This window comes from Ambystoma mexicanum, chromosome 4q (assembly GCF_040938575.1).
Source record: "Ambystoma mexicanum isolate Mex_15411 chromosome 4q, UKY_AmexF1_1, whole genome shotgun sequence".
NCBI classification, from domain to species: domain Eukaryota; kingdom Metazoa; phylum Chordata; class Amphibia; order Caudata; family Ambystomatidae; genus Ambystoma; species Ambystoma mexicanum.
The window spans coordinates 787,817,447-787,839,251 of record NC_090928.1 but is presented as its reverse complement, the minus strand read 5'-3'; the positions used below and the strand labels follow the sequence as shown (position 1 = coordinate 787,839,251).

The window sequence follows — 21,805 nt, the reverse complement described above, 5'->3', positions numbered from 1 at the left end:
TGTCCTCTTAACTGAGGACCAGCTAGCTACTCCTGCTCACTTCTTTGTTCTAATGTTTGAAAATCCTGCTGCTGACAGGCTTCACGCGAGGTTCTCTCTTCATTGAGTGTCTTCCTGGTTATTATGTCCTGTAGATGGGTTCTCACCCACAGAGTGCCATAGTCCTTCATTTGTGTCAATGGAGAATTATTCATACCTCCTTAAGGCCACCTCTTCTCAGTACTGTGTAGACTTGGAAAGGAGCAGTTTGCATCACTCTTTCAATCTTCCTGTTCTCAGTACCTTTGGGAGATGACTTACTATCACTCTGCATGTTCCTTCTCATCTTGGTAGGATTAAATCTTAAGTGAGGAAAGGAGGTTGTAGTACAGTAACAAACAGTAGTGGTTTCAGTTTGGTTCTTGGAGGACCTCACAGATTTCGTGGTCTCAAAGGCAATGGAACAGTAATCCTGTCAGGTCCTGCTTTCTGCCACTCCCAGGGAGAAGTGTTGGGATCCTGTGAATCATCACACCTGCCAGGTGCTCAGGGATATTGGTTTCTTTTGCACAAAGGATAGAGAACCTTTTTCTCTCCAGAGCTTTGCATTGGCTATCTAGCAATATGCTCTACAACAAAGCCTGTCATAGCCCAAGAAAGCCATTTTGTTCACCAAAGGGTTGGAGTTTGGGCTCTGGTAAGTGGGGTAAGTGGGGTATGAACATGATAACAATTGCACCTGCTACTCAAAAGCCAGAAACTGAAAATATGTTGGGCTCCCCCTGATACATGAGACCTGTACACATGATAATTTTTCAGGTTCTCTCTGCTGCATAGGAACCACAGCTGTGAGCATGTTTGTTTGCCTTCCTAGTACATGATAGTTTTTGTTCCCCTTTTCTCAATGAGCATTTTAAGCCCCTTCCCTTTTGGATCACATGCTTTTTTAAATTTGATTTTATTGTCTGAAGCACTGATCTAGCTCCAGAGCAGCACAGTACTGTACAGGATGTGGGTAGCCATCATATGCGCTGCCATCTTTTCAAAGAAGCACAGCACTGTAAATTACGGTCTGTGCGTTGGTCTATGGTGTTGGTCCTTGGTCAGGTGTTGTTGAAAATGGCACGTTTTGAAAGATTCACAAAATTGAAGATTGTGGGAGCATTCCAAGCTAATACCGGGACTGGGTACCAAAGGGTGGATGTGCGACAGGAGAAGGATTGTTGGTGTGTCCTCTCATTGTGGGTGGGATGTGATTTGAGCCAGTTGGTCGATTTTCTGCACGAGTAGCATCTGTCACCATATATGTGGAGCTTAACTGCCAGGTACTTTAGTGTGCTACTCACGATATTGCTTTGTAGATGATACATGCAATATTGAATAGTATCCTGGCCTGGAGAGGCCTGGCCTGGAGAGGAACCCAAGGTAGTTTGCACAGGACAGTGGTGAATCGGTCAAATGTCCATGCACCTGTAAAAAGGTATGCTGCAGTGTAGTCGACTGCTTTTAGGGGAGCCACGCGCTGTGCAAGAACATAAGGGACTGCACTATGGTCTGGAAATCCTGGGGCTGGATGTATTGCTTGATTTTGCAAAGCGTGGATATTTGTAACCATGCCATTTGGAATGACTTGGCTAAATGATTCTGAAAGGAGGCTGCCATCAATGGTAAAACCAGATTATTTTCCTGAGTCTGAGAGTTGTGGATCAAATCCTTCCAGGTACATAACATTGAGCTACTGGTGTACACTTGTTGTTTAGAGGGGAGAAACATGAGGATAAGTTTGGTCTTCAATGGGTTACATTTGAGATAGACAGTCGCCATCCGGGACTGAATGATGACTAGGAAATCGCAGATGTTACTGATGTCCTTTCGGATTTTTACTCTCATGTACAACTGAGTATCTTCTGCGTATTCATGGATTGCTATATTGGGACATTTGAGAAGTTGGCACAGAGGCTCAATTTAAAGGTTAAATAGAATTGGTGAGAGCATTGATTCTTGGGGGACTCTGCAGTAGGCAGGGAGTTGGTTTGAACCCAATGTATTTCTCTGGATTTGTATTTTCCTTAGAGGTAGGTGGTATGCGAATTCAGGACAGTGCCAGAGAGTCCGAACCTGTCGGCGAGGTGGGAGAGAAAGATGCAGTGCAGCCGAGAGGACAAGAAGAATGAGGAGGCATGAGTCAACCTTATCCATGATTTGGAGGGCACTATCTATGAACTAGATGGAGGCTGTCTTGATGCTGCACTTGGGATGGAACCCTGGGCTGATACTAATTGAGCAGGTGTAGTACAATTCTGTTGAGTAGTTGTGTAGTGACTACTTTTCCCAAGATCTGTCCAATACACAGGAGGGTTGTAACGGACTGGTAGTTGGCTTGGTCATCTGGGTTTAGGGTTGTTTTTTCAAAAGAGGTAATATGATACCAGTCTTGAGGATGTCTGAGAATTACTAATCTGTGAGGGGGGTATTAATGATGCTGAGGAATGAGTTGGGTGCATTGGGTGCTAGACCCATCCCTTGTTTAAAGATGGCGGCCATCATGATATTGTCAGAGTTAGAAGTCATTTTGAGAGGTATGGGGAAGAGAAGGGGGAGGATTTGGACCAGAGGGTCAGCATGCATACTGCAGTGCTGGAAAGGAGCTAATGCATTGTGAGGGTGATTTGATGATTTTATGGATCTGATAGATTTTATAATCTGATGGATTTGTTTGATTTTTTCCATTGAAGACATTGGGGGTCATTCCGAGTTGGGTGGTAAGGGAAAATCGATGCCGGTAAAGGACTACCGGCATCGTTTCCCGTTACGGCCCATTCTGACCCATTAGACCGTTATTTACGGCGCCGTAAAGTACGAGGCCGTAAATAGCGGTTTAGTGGTGCGCGCCCGACACGCCATGCCGAAATTAGCGGCATGGCGTAAACCGGAGCTGATCCCAAGTAAAGCGGACATGAAAAAACAGCCCCCACAAGACCGCAAAGTACCTTAGCGCCATGGAGTAAATACCGGCATCGCCGAGAAGGTGTTAAAAACCCTGAGCAGTGTTTCCAAGAGGAACAGGTGCACTCAATCAGCACAGGTGGAGGCAATGGAGTCTGGCACAGCACAAAAGGAGGACACCCACACACCACACCCCCTCCCACACCAAGATGATACCAATTGTAGCAGCATTCCTGGAGCTGGAGGCCCTGCTTGCAAGGCAGCAACTACAACAACAGCAACAACAACAACCACAGCCCCCACCACAGAGGATACACAGGAGGAGAAGGAGGGTGAGACAGGCCCAGCATACCGGTGCAGCCACCATTACCACTTCAACCTCACACCAGAGCAGATCCACACCCTGTACCGACTTTACCGGGACACCATTACCACCATAGTGATACATGACGATATAGTGAGCCGCATAGAAATCAGCACTGCCATCCCCCCTCTACTGAAGGTAGTGTCTGTGCTCCACTTCCTTGCCACAGGCACCTACCACCATACAGTGGGGCACATGCATGGCATTTCACAGCCCATATTTTCCCGGATACTCAACCAAGTGCTGGATGCCCTCATCAACCACACAAGGGGCTACATATCCCTACCCTGGACTCCCCAGGAGATATATGACACCAAAGTTGCCTTCCATGCACTGGCAGGCATGGCAAATTGCATAGGTGCCCTCGACTGCACCCACGTTGAATTGGTGGTCCCGCATGCCATGGAGGTGCCGTATCGCAACCGCAAGCAATAACACTCCATCAACGTCCAGATGGTGTGTAATGCCAGTAAAGCCATCACACATTGCAATGCCCGATACCCCAGATCAACTCATGACTCCTAAGTCCTGCGGAACTCAACACTACCACGCTACATGGAGCGACTTGCTGGACGACGTGCCTGGCTGCTTGGTGAGTAACCTGAATGGGCCATGGCAGTGCATTGGGGCTGTGAGTAGGTTGTCTGCATACTCCACCTGGGTGGGAAGGGGGGGGGATGCATACTCCACCTGGGTGGGAAAGGGGGGGGTGCATACTCCACCTGGGTGGGAAAGGGGGGGGGAGATGCACACTCCACCTGGGGGGGAAAGGGGGGGATGCACACTCCACCTGGGTGGGGAAGGGGGGGGAGATGCATACTCCACCTGGGTGGGAATGTTCACGCCAGCGCACGATGTGCACCTCACAGCACACTGTGCCCCAAGGCAAGTGACACGGCACATGACCACATAACCACACAGTGATGAATTCGAGCCGACACCTAACACTACATGACTAACAAGAAACCTGGCCAGATACCACAACACATGCACCACTCATCGGCGGCCCTTACACACCGTAGGGGTATCCTGCACCATGCAGTGCAATAGCACCATGTCGCTGACTCCTGCATCTCAACACACAGGACAGTCATCCCTGGGAGTGCAAGTGAGTCGAACAGGGATCCTACAGCGTGTCACCTGTCCTGCACCCCCATAGGATTGCTGCAAGTCACCATGGTAGGGATCCGTGCAGAATGACGAGTATGCTACCAACTACAGCCAACACCCCCTTACACCAAGTCTCGCGCAAGACATCAATGAATGCAGTCCAACACTGCTGCATGCATATACGATGCACATGCAACAAGACGTGAGTGCACACCATGACCCATCAGGGAGAAGCTACCCCCTCCATCATTCCATTGCACATGACACATAGCCGGCCCAGTAATGGGGTGACTGTATCCTGGGACATGTGTGTATGGCCAGCAATCACCTGCGGCCATGTAAGACTAGTACAATTTGCCACCATGAATGCACAAACACTTACCTTCATTCCACTCTCATGCAGGTGATGCTGGCTACCCTTTGAAGCCGTGGCTCATGACCCCGGTCCGCAACCCACAGAACAGGCACGAGGAGGACTACAATAGATCCCATACCCGTACATGGGTGGTGATAGAGCAGACATTCGGCCTGTTGAAGGCGCAATTTCGTTGCCTCAGCCGGTCGTGTGGGGCACTCAACTACAGCCACGAGAAAGTGTCCAAGATCACCATGGCATGCGTAATGCTGCACAACATGTGCATCCTTCGGAACGTGCCACTGCCCCCTGACGTGGAACTGCTACCACCAGATGATGATCAGGGGGAGGAGGAAGGAATGGCAGGACAGCATCACGGTGCCGATGCACAGGAGGGACGTTCCGTGCGACAATCATTGATCGGACAATATTACTGACTCACAAGTCAGCTGAGGGTGTGAGGATGACAGGACATTGGGCACTGGGTGTGGGGATACATGTACACCATGCACTGTGAGACATTAAAAGACACATGCACAATTATCAATGTCCACTCTGTTTTTTAGGGATGATCAACCAGTGTATTGAATAATAATGTAGAAACGTGTACAACAAAACCTCCACCCTCACCCCCCTCCCCCCCAACTCCCACACACACCCTCCCCCCCTTCCCCCTCCCCCCAACTCCCACATACACCCTCACCCCCCTCCCCCTCCCCCCCAACTCCCACACACACCCTCCCTCCTCTCCACCTCCACCCCAACTCCCACACACACCCTCACCCCCCTTCACCTCCCCCCACAACAACCCCACAATAGTCCCATCAGTGCAACATAGGCCACATGTGTGTGGCAGTATGGTCAATGGGCACTCCCAGAGCCAGGGGGATCCATGTCGTGGTGGCGCAATGTACGCAGTGACTGACGGACAGGGCTGGTCTGCGTGGAGGAGCTTTGGGAGGGTGGGTGCTTCCACTGGGACTGTGGTCTGGGGGGTGCTGCCTCCAGGGCATCTGCGATCCGGCCCAGCACCTCACAGAGCCGGTTTGTGCTTTCAGTGATCGCCTCGCCCAGAGCCTGAAGGTCATTGTGCCTCTCCAACCTTGAATCGCGGTTGTCCCGGATGAACTCCTCAATCAGGCCCGTGAGGTGCTGGAAGCACACTGCATCCATGGGCGGTGTGGCCGATGTGCTTGCCAGGCTTGGTATTGAGCCTGCAGCCCTTTCGGGACTTCCTGCAGGGGAAGTGGATCCAGGACAGGCAGGTGGTACTCCTTGGCCTGTGAGCCCTGGGGTGTCACTCTCCCCGGAGTCGCTGTGTGCCACCTGGCTGTATGATGGAGTGTCTGGGCTATGTCCAATGTCATTGGGGTCCTCCACGTTGGCCACGGAAATTGATGCAGGGCTGTCTGGCACATTGAGGAGGCACATGGCAGCATTCTCCCCTGCCACACTGGACTCCTCAGAATGCACCGTGGGGCATGTGTCCGGCGGCACTGCAGGCATGGGTAGGGGTGCGGGTGGGGGTTGTGCACCCTCCATGGGGTTGCTGGAGCAGGTGGTGTTGCATGTGTTTTCTTCCTGCTTGCAGGTATACAGTGTCCCCTGGCTCTGCCCCTGGAGGTACTGGCCCGGGTGGCTTCCTGGTCCTCACTTTCATGCCCGCTGCCTGTGGGGGGAAGAGAGAGATGGCATGAGCAATGATTTGGGGGTCAGCATTTCTTCAAGCCTATGGTATCACAATGGGATTGCAGCGTTTTGTTGACATTTGGGTGGTGAGTGGGACAGTGATCTGGGCTTGGATGGAAAATGTATGTAGATATCTGGGTCACTCATTTTGGCGGAGTACTGTGGTGACTCACATTGACAGCCTCTTTGTGTGGTATGGCCAATATGGGTTGCAGCCTTGCACCTGACATCAGCCTGGGTCCCACTTGTTACGGCATGATTTCATTGGGGGGGGGGTTTCCCATACATGATGTGACAGCTTGCCCAGCCCTTGGAGGTGCCTTACATTAGGAATGCATTTACTGTCTTGACTCATGACACTCACCTCCATCAGCGGATGACGGAGCACCGCACTCCATTTCGCCAACCCCTTCTATGGCTCCTGTGCTCATCATGTCCGCACACGTTTCCTCCCAGGGCATCATTTTGATGGGAGAAGCTGGGCCTCCTCCAGTCTCCAAGGCCTGACTTCGGTTGGCCGATAGGATGGCCCACACCCTGAGATGGAGGTCATCCCACCGTTTCCTGCAGTCCTTCGTGGTGCGGGGAGTGTTTCCTACGGCGCTCACCCTCTGTGCAACCAAGTCCCAGATCTCCTTCTTCCTGACGACGGTGGGCCTACGCATGTCACTATTGAATACTATCTCTGCAGAGTGTCCACCAGTACCTGGAACTCGTCCTGTGTAAAGCGCTCCTTCCTTATGCAGGCGGCACCCTTTTTCAGTGCTTTCGGCATGATGCTGGTCTCTAATGTCTATTTTTCCGATCCAAATATGCCTCCGGGTCATGTATGAAGAGGATGGCAATGGATTGTGTTTTTAAAAATGGCCGCCGCGCTCCTTCCCGTTCCTGTGCGATGATGTAATTTCCGTATCCACTAATTAGCGGTGACTGTAATTTATGGTATCCGTAAATTACGGTCACAGCTAATTACGGACGGCGAAGCTTCGATGGCGGTGTTGTTAAGAACGTCTCGCTTCATGCCGGTAAGGGGTTTAACGGGCCCTTTAGCGGTATGCCGCTAGGGGATTTACCGGCATGGCGGAAAGCTTGAGCCCGCGAGGTCGGAAGAGCCTGTAAATAGCGGCGTGGTATCAGATCGGACTCGCTCTTTCCGCCATGCCGGTAAAAACAAATACTTACCGCCAACCTCGGAATGACCCCCATTGTTAATTCTCTCACAATTTTCCTATGTTGAGGGCAGCTTAGAGTTAGGCGAGGGTTTGGTACTATGCTGTACTACATAAAATAATGCTTTGCTCCTGTAGAGAGGATGCCACAATGGGGGTGGAGTAGTAAGCAGAGTTGACCTCGGTCATAATAATCCTAAAGTTGGCATGGAGAGATATGAGGTTGGAGTGATCTCCAGGGGTATGGTTTGTGTGCAACCATTTGTCTAGGGCTCTAATTGAGCATCTGTCGGGGGTGAGTTTGAGGCTGTACCAGGGTTGGATGGTTTGGTCTTGGCATGGCTAGTTTTTAGGGGAGCATGAGTGTCAACCAATTTCATAGCAGAGCTGTTGAATAATTCTAGGAGGAGAGAGGCATTCTGTTACACAACTCTGCTGTTCCCAGTTCAGTACTGAAGAATCCTTCAATGAGCAACATTTTACATGAATTTTTTCAGCATTGGCTGTGGAACCATTTGTTGTGTTAACTTCTAACATGCGATTCTACTGGTGAAATTATGCTGGGAGCTGAGAGGCTAAGCAGCTCTTCGGGGACTTGCTACCCATTGCTCTGGACTTATTTACAATAAAGCAAACTAACAGTTGGATATAAAGATGACTTTGTCACCTTTCATTATACATTTCCTGTGGTGGGGAAGTCTGCAAAGTTTGATTCTAGCTCATTGACCAGAAAGGTTTTGAATGAGATGGGGTAAGTGAGGGGATGCTTATCCTAACCTTTGTGGGCCGTGGTCGAGTGGGTGATCGACAGTGGGATGGCATCGGGGTCACACAAATTGAGTGGAATAGGTTCTATGCAGGTGATGAGGGGGATGACCTAGAGACTTTGGAAGACACACTCCTATGTGGTGGTCTGTAGATGAGGAGGAAGGATATGGAGTCCTTGTGAGATAAAGGAAACCACTAGGTGAGTGATTCAATTGAACTTGCTCTGAGAAAGGTGATGATGAGCATGCCAATTGCTCTGGTTGGCTATTGCCACTTCACCACCTGCCCCCTTCCTGGCTGGTCGGCATACTGAATGCAGTAGCCTGGGGTATGAGCCCATTGAAAACATGGGGGTAAAATGGCGTAAACCATGTTTTGGTGATGAAGAGAGCATCAGGGTGATTGTAAGATAGGCTAGCTTGGAGGGGCTGCCAAGGTCCCTTAGCCATTCTAAGCATGCCAATTGCTCTGGTTGGCTATTGCCACTTCACCACCTGCCCCCTTCCTGGCTGGTCGGCATACTGAATGCAGAAGCCTGGGGTATGAGCCCATTAAAAACATGGAGGTAAAATGGCATAAACCATGTTTTGGTGATGAAGAGAGCATCAGGGTGATTGTACGATAGGCTAGCTTGGAGGGGCTGCCAAGGTCCCTTAGCCATTCTAACCGTAGGTGAAACACAAAATATACGGTCTGGCCCTTGGCCCTATCAAGCCTGAACAGGCAAACCCAGGTCGGTCCTTGGCATCATCCTTCCTTTGCTGAGGATGATGAGAATGCCTAAGGAGCACTGGTTAAATAGGTGGTGGATGGAGCAACTGAGTGGCAGGACCTGGTCACGTGACAAGCAGTCTCTTCAAGGCTGTGCCTGGAAGCAGCAAATCCTGGTGGTGGGAAGAGCAACTGAGTGACAGGACCTAGTCATGTGACCAGTGGCCTCCTCAATGCATTCTGCCTAGAAATGTCCTGGTGTCCTTAACTAGGGGCCTGGAAGGCACAACAACTGGTAGTGGGTAAAGCAACTGAGTGGCAGACCATAGTCAAGTGACTAGCAGCATCTGCAATGGAGTCTACCTGGAAGGCGGAAATCTGATTGCGTTGGGCGCAGCACCTGAGTGGCAGGATGTGGTCCTGTGACGTTACTGAAGAATGTTTGGATGAAGGCTATGGAAATGAGCCTCCTCAACATCTGGGAATGTGCTATCTTCCATCTCTCACTGTCTGACCACTAGCAGCAATGTAGCCAATGTATGGCTGCATGCTAGAACAGGGAGGCAGCCAATACTGGCCTCCATTATGGTGCTGGTGGCACTTGCTGTGGTAGGCACTGCTTCTTTGCCCCCATCGTAGACAATAATGTGGAGATCAACCAGAAAGTCAGGATATGTTGACAGATCCTTCCCCAGCAGCGCTAGAGGGTATCATATGCCAACTCAGAGTGTGTTTTAGGGCTAAGCGAAGGGCTAACGTGTTCACTTTATGGAGTTTACTGCAAGCCTTCTTAAACATCATGAAGTGACTATGTTTTTCTCAGGCTCCATAAATACCTCCAATTTGAGATTTGCTCACATTAAAGTATACATATGCTATACTTCCATGATGAATGCTGCTCTCCCAATGTTTCATGTTGTACCCTCCAAAATGGCTGTTACTGACACTGGTCTATTAAATCTGCCAAACCAAGAAAGTGGGTGCAGAGAAATATTCCTGCAAAACACTATTTGTTTATTTTATTTATTTATCCACATTTCTAAAGTGCACATCAGCCCTAGGGCATTGTGGCCCCATTTGCTGACGTTTTTTCTTGCAGACACATTACTTTTAGGTATGTAGGATGATAGAGATGAGCATGCTTTGTATCACAGGCAGAAAACAGGAGAGACAGTATACCACTTACACTCATCAATGCTGTGAGAGTGATGATTAACTACAGCCACATAAATGGAAGAATATGGATACATCCTTTGATCTTCGGAAATACTTGCAATGTTTTCAAACTAAACAAATGTAATTACATAGATTAAACGTTAGCTTTTGGTGAATTTATTATTCTACTTTTTTACTTTTTTGGAGGGATTGAAAGTAGCATTGGAAGAGGCTGGGCCAGTAAAATTTGCTTTAGCAAATAATACACTCTGCAAATGAGATACTTCTTCTCACTTAGCACACCTGTCTGAACTACTTCACAAACATACATGGGCATGATGATTTTCAGACATAATGACAATTAGCAAGATATTTGATCTACTAAATCATTTGTGCAGTCATAAAATATGCTTTCAGAGCAACCAGAAAGAATGGAGAGCTTTAGAGCTTTATGTAGTTCAATGGTGTGTGACTTTGCAAAATCAGCTAACAAATCTATGCACATTCATAGTGTTCTTACTAAGTAAAGAATTGTGCAGAATGTGTGACAATCCCTCTTCTTGCCCTGCCTCACACATCAATCCCTTGATGGGCCAGGTCCCTCTTTGTTGTCACATCTTTGGCCTACCTTGTCCCCTTCATGGAAAGGTAACCAGCATCAGAATGATTTACCTATAGCTTTCGCTCCTCACCTTTCGTAAATCATCCCGTCCCGTATCTGCATTCTCATCTTCATCCATTTCTTGCACCCACCCCTTATTTTGCAACTCCTGCTGCCCGTTGTCATGTTCCCAACATCTATCTCTTTTTGTTCCACCTACCACCTATCCTCCTCCTGACATGCATCTGCCTCCTGTTGTGCTGGCCAGTTTAAGGCTATGGGATCCATCTCGAAAGGTTAGGTATAACGTGGAATGAGATGAGGTCACTATCACAGGGTTAAAAGTGAATGGCAGCTGGAAGCTGAGTAAGGTACTATAAACGTGCATTCTTCCTTTTCATCATTGTCTTCTATATCTGAAACTGAGGATACCAAGTAGATAGCTCGAGCAAATCCCATTTTGGCTACTCTAGATCCCCTCCATGCTTCTTTGATCACAACTACATTTTCGCTTCTACTGCAATAGTTGGCATTTTATTTTAAAATGTAATTCAACGTGTTAGATAGTTAGACAACATTGAAATACTTTGGCATTACAATTTCATATTTCACTTCAGACTTGCACATTTCTGTCATGTTTTAAATCTGCTACTGTAATAGTCCAATGTTCTTGTTACTTTATCTATCAAAATTGCTACAAAAATAATGCACTCTCAATTAAGAAAATAATTTTCTGAATTCTCATAATGTGCTTTCTATACTTCAATCTGGATTTCACCCAGGCAACTCCATAGAAACAGCTCTTGCAGCTGTCTTGGACTCCATTCTTCAGATACATCATTCCAAGCCTTCTTCTATTTTCGTGCTCTAAGATCTTCCAGATGTTTTTGATACTGTTGATAATCCTACACTGCTTACATCTGTATCATCATTTGGTATTTCCTTGTCTGTCATTTCTTTGTTTTCTTCATATCCACCGGATTAACTTGTTCTGTCTCATTTTGGCTTCTCCTTTAGTCATTACTCGAAAATCTTCCACCACCCCCCCTTTAAATAGCAATTCATTCTTCAGCATGGAATCTTGGTTTTAATTTGGACGACTACTGTCATATCAACATCATATTTTATCTAGTGTTTGTGTCTGCAAGTATAAATGTGTAAAATGTGTCTTTTGCTGACCCTTTCTTCTACTAAATTCGTATTTCAGTTTCTATTTCTACCTTAGTTAATCTATTGTTGTTCTGTTTCTGTTAGTCTTCCCAACTATGCAGTTCTTCACGTTCAATCTATGTTATACTCTGCTGTTAAAATTATTTTTTTTCAGGTTATTCTGCGCATGGTTCCTCTTATCTGGCCTGCCTACATTGGCTTCCTATTATTCCTAGATTTCAATTTCAAATGCTATGTTTTATTTGTAAATGTATTCATGGTCTTGCACCTCCTTATCACCCACATCTTGTTTCACGGTATCAACCATCAAGACAAATGCATTCTTCCATTTAGTTCTTGCTATCGTTTTAGTGTGCTTCATGTACGCCTTCTGTTTGTCATTTTAACTTGTTGGAACTAAACTGTGGAATGACTTACCTGTTACTGTTCTACTCTAATACTATTAAAAAATGCCTTTGAAAACATAAACTGAATTCATAATTTCCAAATTGCTAGCATGTTTTAATTTTTTTCATTTGATCTGTATTCCTTTGCAATTGTGTCATTGCTTCACTTTTGTACAGTGCTTTGGTAAAAGCATTACATTAAATATACATTTAATTACAAAAATAAATACATAAAATGGTGGGTGGTCTGATACCTGTCGTGGGACCTTAATTGATGTACCTTGTTCATACAGTCTAAAACAAATATTCTTCTCATGTTATGCTGTACTATATTCTAAATCAGGGATGTGTGCAATTTAGGCATAATGTTTTTCCTTGTTCAACCCCAATCAACCCTTATTACTCCTGACCAGCACTTGGCTCCTTGTTGTTTTCTTCCACCTCTGATTTCACATCTGCCTCCTTGTTCTCTACTTCTTGTGGCCCATTCTTCTCCCCTTCCTCTCTGCCATTACCTCCCTGTGTTCCAATTCCTGTTGCCCCAACCTTGCAAGCCTCTACATGTCGTCCTTCTCTTTATGACACCTGCCTCATTGTTTTCTTTCTCCTGCTGCCTATCACCTGCAGCCTCCGGTTGCACCCTCTCCCCAAATTCTGCAGCTGGTACATCCCCTTACCGTCAAAACCAACATCTCATCATTGGGACATCCAGGTACTGCTGCCACTTCTTCCAATATCATTTCAGGCAACTCCACCAATGAATCCACACCATCATGCTGTAGATGTTGATTACTTGATGGCACTCAACCATGTCCCTTAGTAGCATCACCTCTAGCCCCAAGCTGGTAGGCTGCTCCTTATTTTTATTTATTATATTTTAATATCAGTAGCAGGGCACAAAACCCTCAGGCATATATGTGCTAGTTACAGTGCGTGCAAGATGATATTAACAAAAGTGCAAGGCACTTCATAAGGTTACAACAAGTGGGGGTACCTTGAAGCATAATCTCGCAGAGCACGCCTCATGTTACAGGGGCTACATTAGTGTACAGATATGCATAGGGGACAAAGTAAGGGTAGATGTACAGACCGAAAAGCCTCATTTCATGCTGCGAGGGGCTACATCAGTTGTACAGATATGCAAGAGTCAAAATTAGAGTAGGTGCACAGTCTAGAAATGCCACTGCTCATGTTAAAGGGGTCTACATCAGTTGTACAGATATGCAAGAGACACAATATCATGTTGTGGGGCTACATCAGATGTAGAACATTACAAAATTAGAGTATATACACAGTGAGGAAAAGCCACTCCTCATAGTACGGCGGGGCTACATCAATTGTACAGATATACACAATTAGAGTGGATGCACAGTCTGGAAACTCACTCCTGGCGGAGCTACACCAGTTGTTCAGATATGCAAGAGACAAAACGTCATGTTACGGGCCCACAAAAGTGATGGGTGGAAGGTTTTGAATGACTCTGAATCACTGTCATTGCTCTGGGCAACCTTCCACACCACTGTTTTTTAGCCCATCCATGCCATTGCAAAAGGGGTCCAGCCACATGCAAATAAGTCAGGTACTGCCACCAATGGTAGCAGCCCAGCCCAAACTGCTAGGACATGTCCTCTCTGCATGGAAACACAAGCAACCCCAGACATGTTTCAGCCTTGTTGGGCCTCTTCAGTGATTTTCAGCTTGGTTCCCTAGGGCAGAGCGAGCAAGGGACTCACGTCTGGGCATACCATCTCTCACAGAGCGAGACAAACTATAATCACAAAAGTGACGGGTGGAAGGTTTTGAATGACTCTGAACGACTGGCATTGCTCTGGGTAACCTTCCACACCACTGTTTTTTAGCACAGCTCTGCCATTGCAAAAGGAGTCCAGCCATATGCAAATAAGTCAGGTACTGCCACCAATGGTAGCAGCCAACCCAAACTGCTATGACATGTCCTCTCTGCACGGAAACACAAGCAACCCCAGACATGTTTCAGCCTTGTTGGGCCTCCTCAGTGAGGTTCGGCTTGGATCCCTATGGCACAGCGAGCAAGGGACCCATGTCTGGCATACCCTCTCTCACAGAGCGAGACAAACTATAACCACAAAAGGGATGGGTGGAAGTTTTTGAATGACTCTGAACCACTGGCTTTGCTCTGGGCAACCTTCCACACCACTGTTTTTAGCCCATCCTTGCCATTGGAAAAGGGTCCAGCCATATGCAAATAAATCAGGTACAGCCACCAATGGTAGCAGCCCAGCCAAAACTGCTAGGACAGGTCCCCTCTGCACGGAAACACAAGCAACCCCAGACATGTTTCAGCCTTGTTGGGCCTCCTCAGTGAGCTTCAGCTTGGTTCCCTATGGCAAAGCGAGCAATGGACCCACGTCAGGGCATACCTTCTCTCACAGAGTGAGACAAACTATAACCACAAAAGGGATGGGTGGAAGGTTTTGAATGACTCTGAACCACTGGCTTTGCTCTGGGCAACCTTCCACACCACTGTTTTTTTAGCCTGTCTGTGTCATTGCACAAGGGGCCAGCCATATGTAAATAAGTCAGGTACTGCCACCAATGACAGCAGCTCAGCCCCAACTGCTAGGACAGGTCCCCTCTATACGGAAACACAAGCAACCCCAGACATGTTTCAGCCTTTTTGGGCCTCCTCAGTGAGGTGCAACTTTGTTCCATATGGCACAGCGAGCAAGGGACCCACGTATGGGCATACCGTCTCTCACATAGTGAGACAAACTATAACCAAAAAAGGGATGGGTGAAAGGTTGACTCTGAACCACTGGCATTGCTCTGAGCAACCTTCCACACCACTGTTTTTTAGGCCGTTCGTGCCATTGCAAAAGGGGTCCAGCCGTATGCAAATAAGTCAGGTACTGCATGCACCAATGGTAGCAGCCCAACCCGAACTGCTAGGACAGGTCCCCTTTCACGGAAACACAAGCAACCCCAGACATGTTACAGCTTTGTTGCGCCTCCTCAGTGAGGTTCAGCTTGGTTCCCTATGGCACAGCGAGCAAACAATCCACTCCTGGGCATACCCTCTCTAACAGAGTGAGACAAACTATAACCACAAAAGGGATGATGGGTGGAAGGTTTTGAATGACTCTGAAACACTGGCATTGCTCTAGGGAACCTTCCACACCGCTGTTCTTTAGCCCGTCTCTGCCATTGCAAAAGGGGTCCAGCCATATGCAAATGTTACGGGGCTACATACATTGTACAGATATACACAATTAGAGTAGATGCACAATCTGGAAAATCCACACCTCATGTTACGGTGGGCTACATCAGTTGTACAGATATGCAAGAGACAAAATGTCATATTACGGAGGGCTACATCAGTTGCACAGAATTACAAAATTAGAGTTAGTGCAGTCTGGAAAAGTCACTCCTCATGTTACGGGTGCTACATCAGTTGTACAAATATTCAAGAGACAAAATTAGCGTAGGTGCACAGTCTGGAAAAGCCACTCCTCGTGTTATGGAGGGCTACTTGAGGTGTGCAGATACGCGAGAATACAGTGTCAGTCAGGCTCTGTGGTAACAAAGGACCCAGCAGGCAAAAGTAAACAGTAATGTGTGGTGGAGTAGTAAGGGACCCGACAGGCAAAGGTAAACAGTAGTATCAAGATGAGTATAGTTACAATTACATCACAGGGCAGTTAAGTCAAGGTTAGTGGATTGCGGATAGGTTAGCTTGCAAGTGCAGCACATGACTGAAAAGATTGGTTAACACACTTCAGGGTCGACAAAGTAGGTGTGTTCACATAGACCGGCAAAGCCTCACCCCATGGATTGGGGGAGTGTACTTCAGGCGTATTGACAGGCATACGTTGGCAGTATTAGAGTCGAGCGGATGCACGCCCAGATAGAGCCCCTCGTCAGGTGCAGGGGACTGCTATTGGTGAGCAGCCAGTCATAATGTCCAAGGGGCAGGTGAATACAAGAGCAGGTAATGCACTTCTCGAGGTGCGGGAGGCTGCAGATGCATTGCAATGTAAGCAGCAGTAAATGCCAAAGGAGTGACAAGTTGTGGCACAACAAAAGGGCAAGACAGGATGAAACCCTGCCTAACACAGTCATGTGAGGCATTTTGTTGGAGGTGGAGTTGGCAAGCATTAAGGGAAAGAAGAAGACAAAGGTTGAGTCTATGGCACAAGAGTAGACAAATACCTTTAGAAAGGTCATGCTAATATACGTTGGTGTAATAGCTGCTGGAGTGGCGGGGCTAATTCAGTAGAGTACCTACTTTGCTAGAGGGATTGTCCAGAGGTGGAATTTGTTGGTGAGAGACAGCTAAAGGCCGTCTTGATGAGAAATGCATTGCAACACAGTAGGCTGAGTTTCCCGCATGACCTGTGAGGTAATAGGATCAAATTGGTGCATAGGCAGCATAGTGAATGGACATATTTGTGTGAAGTGTCAGGTGATGTTTCTCTGGGAACGGTGTGGCTGGAAGAAATAATATCAGCAGAAGATCATGGGATGATAGTTAAATAGGTGGCATTGGTGCCCTCAGCTAGCATTTCCTAAACTGGGGGTAAGGTGCTGCAAACAGAGCGTACCTGATCAGAAGGAGATCGTGGTAGGAGTCAGATCACAAGGAAATGCCTGCAGCCATGGTCGGACAGGGCCAGACAGGAAATGAAGCACCAGACCGTAAAACGAGGCCTTTAACGGGGCCGGCGTCACCAGCCAGCTCCAAGGGGATGTTGAATAAAATAGGCAGAGCCTTCGCCATTCCCCAAACCCATCACATTTACATCCTTAGATGATGCATCAGTAGTAGTCTCAATGAGCTGAAAATACTCTGCAACAAGCCCCTCATCCACCTTGCCCCAAAAAACAATACAGCAACACATTTTTTTGAGAAAGCTTCCACAATCATTACATCAAGAAAGAATTAACAGAAAAAGTAACTTGTGGCTGCACTAAAGGAAATGGTGTAAGAAAGTGTATCTTTCTTTTTTCTATTTTGCATGGACTGGGAAAGATTAAGGGAAAGGGTTTCTGAAAGGTTTCACAAAGGATGTTATAGACGTTTATAAAAAGCTATTCAGAAAGGGGAAAGTGAACATGAATGTAAGGGATTTTACTAAAATAGAGTAGTAAAAAATAAAACTTCACAAACATGTAATCAAATGGCTTGAAATGGCTGAAAGAAGCACTGTCCTACATTTGCTAGATTGGATCAGCCCTTTTCCTCCCTCAAACAACCGAGCACATCCATTAAGAAACAGGAAGACCGCTGGGGCTCTCGGGTAGCCACTGGGCCTCCCTGCAGGTGCTAGGGCTCTGATTGGCCTGCTGAATCTCTCTGAGGCATTAGGCGATTGCAATTGGCCTGCTGAACTCAAGCCTCCCTGCCATTTCTTTCAGAAGGCAGAGGTTTGCACAGGTGCACATCGAGACATTCCCTTTGTAAATACCAACACATAAGTGAGGCCATATTTATGAATATTCCCTTTTGTTATTTTCAAAGCACCAACATATATTTTGTGTGCATTACATTTCTACCTAACTAGCCATTCATGCATACATATTTAAAACTTGGCTGGGACAAAAAGGTAAGCATTTTGAAATTATACCTAACAGTCACGATGTGGGCCTATTCTCAGGGACATTTCCAAATTGATCAAAATCTTACATTTTCAACAGTCCATAACAGTCCATGTATTCCATAAAACATCTAATTATTCATTGTATAGTTGTTTTTCATTTTGCTGCTGGTCTGCAATGCTTTACTTCGCGTATAACGATGCAGCATGTGATTGTCATGGCAACACAAAGTGAAGCCACGTTAAGCTGGATGCGCGAATGGAAGCAGCTTGCCAACATATTTTTCTTTAGAACTGGAATGTTCATGATTAAGTCTGATTCACTTAGTCTGCTCACTAAAACTCTCACAACCAGCGAACGGTGCCTACAAAATCTTCTTTCTCTGCAGCACATGTTTTTCATTAGGCGTAGACTTTCAGGAACAAGTCACACATGCTAACAGGGTTTCTCATTCATAGGTGGCAGTGGCGTCGCTACGGGAGGGGTCTGTGCCCCCCCTACCTAAAACGAGCAGTGACCCTGTTCTCCCCCTACATTTGTCTGCACCGCCCCTACTTTTGTCTTTGGCCCCCTCTGTGCCCCTCCTAAATTTGATTCCTGGCGACGCCACTGATAGGTGGTGGTGTTTGTTGAGACGCATAAGGAAATACATCTCGTTAGCCTTCCAGTAGAAAGATAGACGACCTCGAGCACATTCTCTCTAATGTACCAATGATGAGGATATTGGAAAAAAAAAGTTATTAAGGAAAAAGAACTAAAGGAAGGCAGGTAGAAGAATAGAACAAACTACAAAAAGAAAATGGAGGGTTGAGCACAGTACACATTTCCAGTATAAAGGTAGTACGTTCATGAGAGACAAGTCAAAGTAGGTCAAACAACTTACATTGTTGAGGACATGAAGATGGAAAGCTTTCTTCAATAGGTTTAGAGGAGAGAGGGACAAAGCAATTCAGCCGACCAAGATTAAGTTTCCTGAGGCCGAAGGATATTACTAGGAGCCTGGTGTACAAGCATGTTGGTACAGTTACTCGAATGGACTAGAGGTGCCAAATAACTTCAGATAGCATCAGGCAGGCTTTGTTGAGCCAGGTTTTTGTTGAAGTTGTCAAATTGTGTGCATATGTCATTTTTCGGGATAGTGTTCCCCAGGTTATGTGGTAATATTAAGGTGAGGAAAGCATTCCTTGTGTCCCCTCGCAGACATACATGTTGGACATAAAGGGCCTGATTGTGTAACCACCAGTGCACACGGCACTAACACAAGAAATGCTGTGTCAGTGCTATTGTAGATCTGCTATGCTGAAGAAGAATGGAGAAGGGCAATGGCAAGTGTGTGTTTCTGGGAACTCAGAGCGGGCACCTATAAGGAATTGCACCGGTTTTGGGAAATACATGTATGTATATTTCTGGGTAATGGATTCAGAAAGAGGAAGAAGGGGTTGTTTGGGTATGAACTCCATTTCTTGTGCAGAAGGTAATTCAGAACTATGATGTACATGTTGCAGAATATATGAGACAACAAGGCTACAGGCCGTATTGTCTCTCCGATCAACAGAGTCATCACTCTAGGGAAAACAGCATTCTATCATCTGGCAAAGCCATTCTACACACCGGGTTGAAATGAGGACCTTCATTAGTCTGTATAAATGCAGTTATTGACATCTCATGTAATATATAGCTTAGCATACGTCTCTGATTGCCTTTGCTTTGCTTGCTGCTACATTTGTTGGAAAAGGACAAAGAAAACAAGGGGTTAAGTCCCATTTGATAAACTGGATGTTTAATAGCACTGATGATTAGAGCTCCTTTTCCTAAAATAATACATATTTAGAGCAAAATAATATGTTGGCCGTGTCAGCCTTTTTACCATTCTTTCCCTGAACTGTGGTCTTCAGTTGTCGATTAGTTGTGTAGTTTTGGTAGGGCTGCAAGATCTAGAAAACAAATAAGAACTAGTAGAATGCCCTTCAAAGACTTCTGCCGATAGTCTATTAGTGATGAAGGAAGTGATTTTGCTCAAAATATGTATTATTTTAGGAAAAGGAGCTCTAAACATCAGTGCTATTAAACATCCAGTTTATCAAATAGGACAAAACCCCTTGTTTTCTTTGTCCCTTTCCAACAAATGTAGCAGCAAGCAAAGCAAAGGCAATCAGAGACGTATGCTAAGCTATATATTACATCGGATGTCAATAACTGCATTTATACAGACTAAGGAAGGTCCTCATTTCAACCCGGTGTGTAGAATGGCTTTGCCAGATGATAGAATGCTGTTTTCCCTAGAGTGATGAAGGAAGACAGCAAGGGAACATGAGTGGGATTCCCCTGGCCTCTCGGCTCAGCAAAACCGCCGGACAAGCTGCAGCCGAACATGCACTGCAAGAGCGTCACTAGGCTCGGAGAAGCAGATTGCAGTGACCAAATGGTGATCTTCTCATGCTGCGGCATATTTACAATTAGCAACGTGAGTTTTGGAAAATTGCAATGAGAATTGAACAATAGGTGCAGGAGCGGTGTTGGGAAACATTACATCACAGAAGATTGTTGCTCCCAGTAAAATAAAACAGCAGCGTGGAGCACCATACAGATGACGCAGACACTGGCAGAAACAAAAGGCAACCGAATTTCTTTGTAGCCCTCGATGTTCCAGCAGATGCCAACAAGTAGTGTATTGTGTACAACTTGTCCAAATTGGTATCTGAAGATAACTACGAGAAAAGGAAATGCAAGTAAATAAATAAGGGACATTTGAAAACGCATACCAACCAGGTTATGTAACATACAAAAGTCAACATATAGATGAAAGGCAGTCACACACAAAGACAGAAATGGAATAATAAAATGCTTCAGTGTTTTGGCATAAAGCACTTATAAATCCAAATAAAATTACAAATATGTCAATCCCAAAACAGAATAACTAGTATGAGTAGACTACAAAGGGGAGTTTAATGAAAAGCGATTACTTGGGACGAAAGCATAGGTGAAAATCTGACTACCATGATTAATGTACTACAAATATAGCTAGAGAAGAAAAGAAAATCTAGAATTAATGTTTTTATGATAAAAGTGTCGCTAGTACTGCTGCACCAGCAGGAAAGGTACCTAGTGCCATGGTAGCTCCACCCTCTACCAGAGCAACCACTGAGGCAATGCTCTGTCCAGCTGCAGTAGAAGCGGATGTACCACTGACACGTCCCTGTGACATGGCGAGGGGCGAGTCGGAGGGCACGCTGCCATCATATGCAGCCTAGTGAGACCCAACATCCAAGCGAGACACTCACAGTGCATGAACCTACGTTGGACTTTTCTAATGTCGGCAAAATAGTTGGCATTCTATGTACAAAGTGATTTTATATTGTTGTTTTGACAAAAATTATGTGCAATCGATGTTTATCATGCTACTTCATAGTCAGAAACAAAAAGTGAAATCATTGCTGCCTAAAGGTTTGTTTATTTGTTTTATTTATTTGTATAGCGCTCCAGACCCATGGGTAGAAGGGCGCTTAAGAATATGGTTACAGGCATGAGATATACAATTACATATTACAACAATTTACATGGTACAACAATTTACATAAATATGTGCTATTCTTTGTTCAGTAAGCTGATAACATGTTTCCTAAAGATCGGGAAGGATTCAATAGTTTAGATGTCAAGTGGTAGTGTGTTCCAGAGTTGGGCGGCAAGCACTTTGAAGCTGGCGCCTCCTGCTCTTTTTAGGGCAAATCTAGGCACTACCAGGCATAGGGAGTTGGATGATCAGGTGGTTCTGGTGGCGGTTTTTAAAGTAAATTTGTTAGTGATATATGGTGGGGCAAGGTGATTAAG

The 21,805-nt window shown here is 46.1% G+C and overlaps 1 protein-coding gene across 1 annotated transcript in view; it reads right to left on the bottom strand.

The window, feature by feature from the left end:
• Positions 1 to 21,805, bottom strand: part of PCSK2 (proprotein convertase subtilisin/kexin type 2) — a 1,398,208-nt gene that overhangs the window by 1,116,674 nt on the left and 259,729 nt on the right. The gene's annotated exons all lie outside the window — the stretch shown is intronic.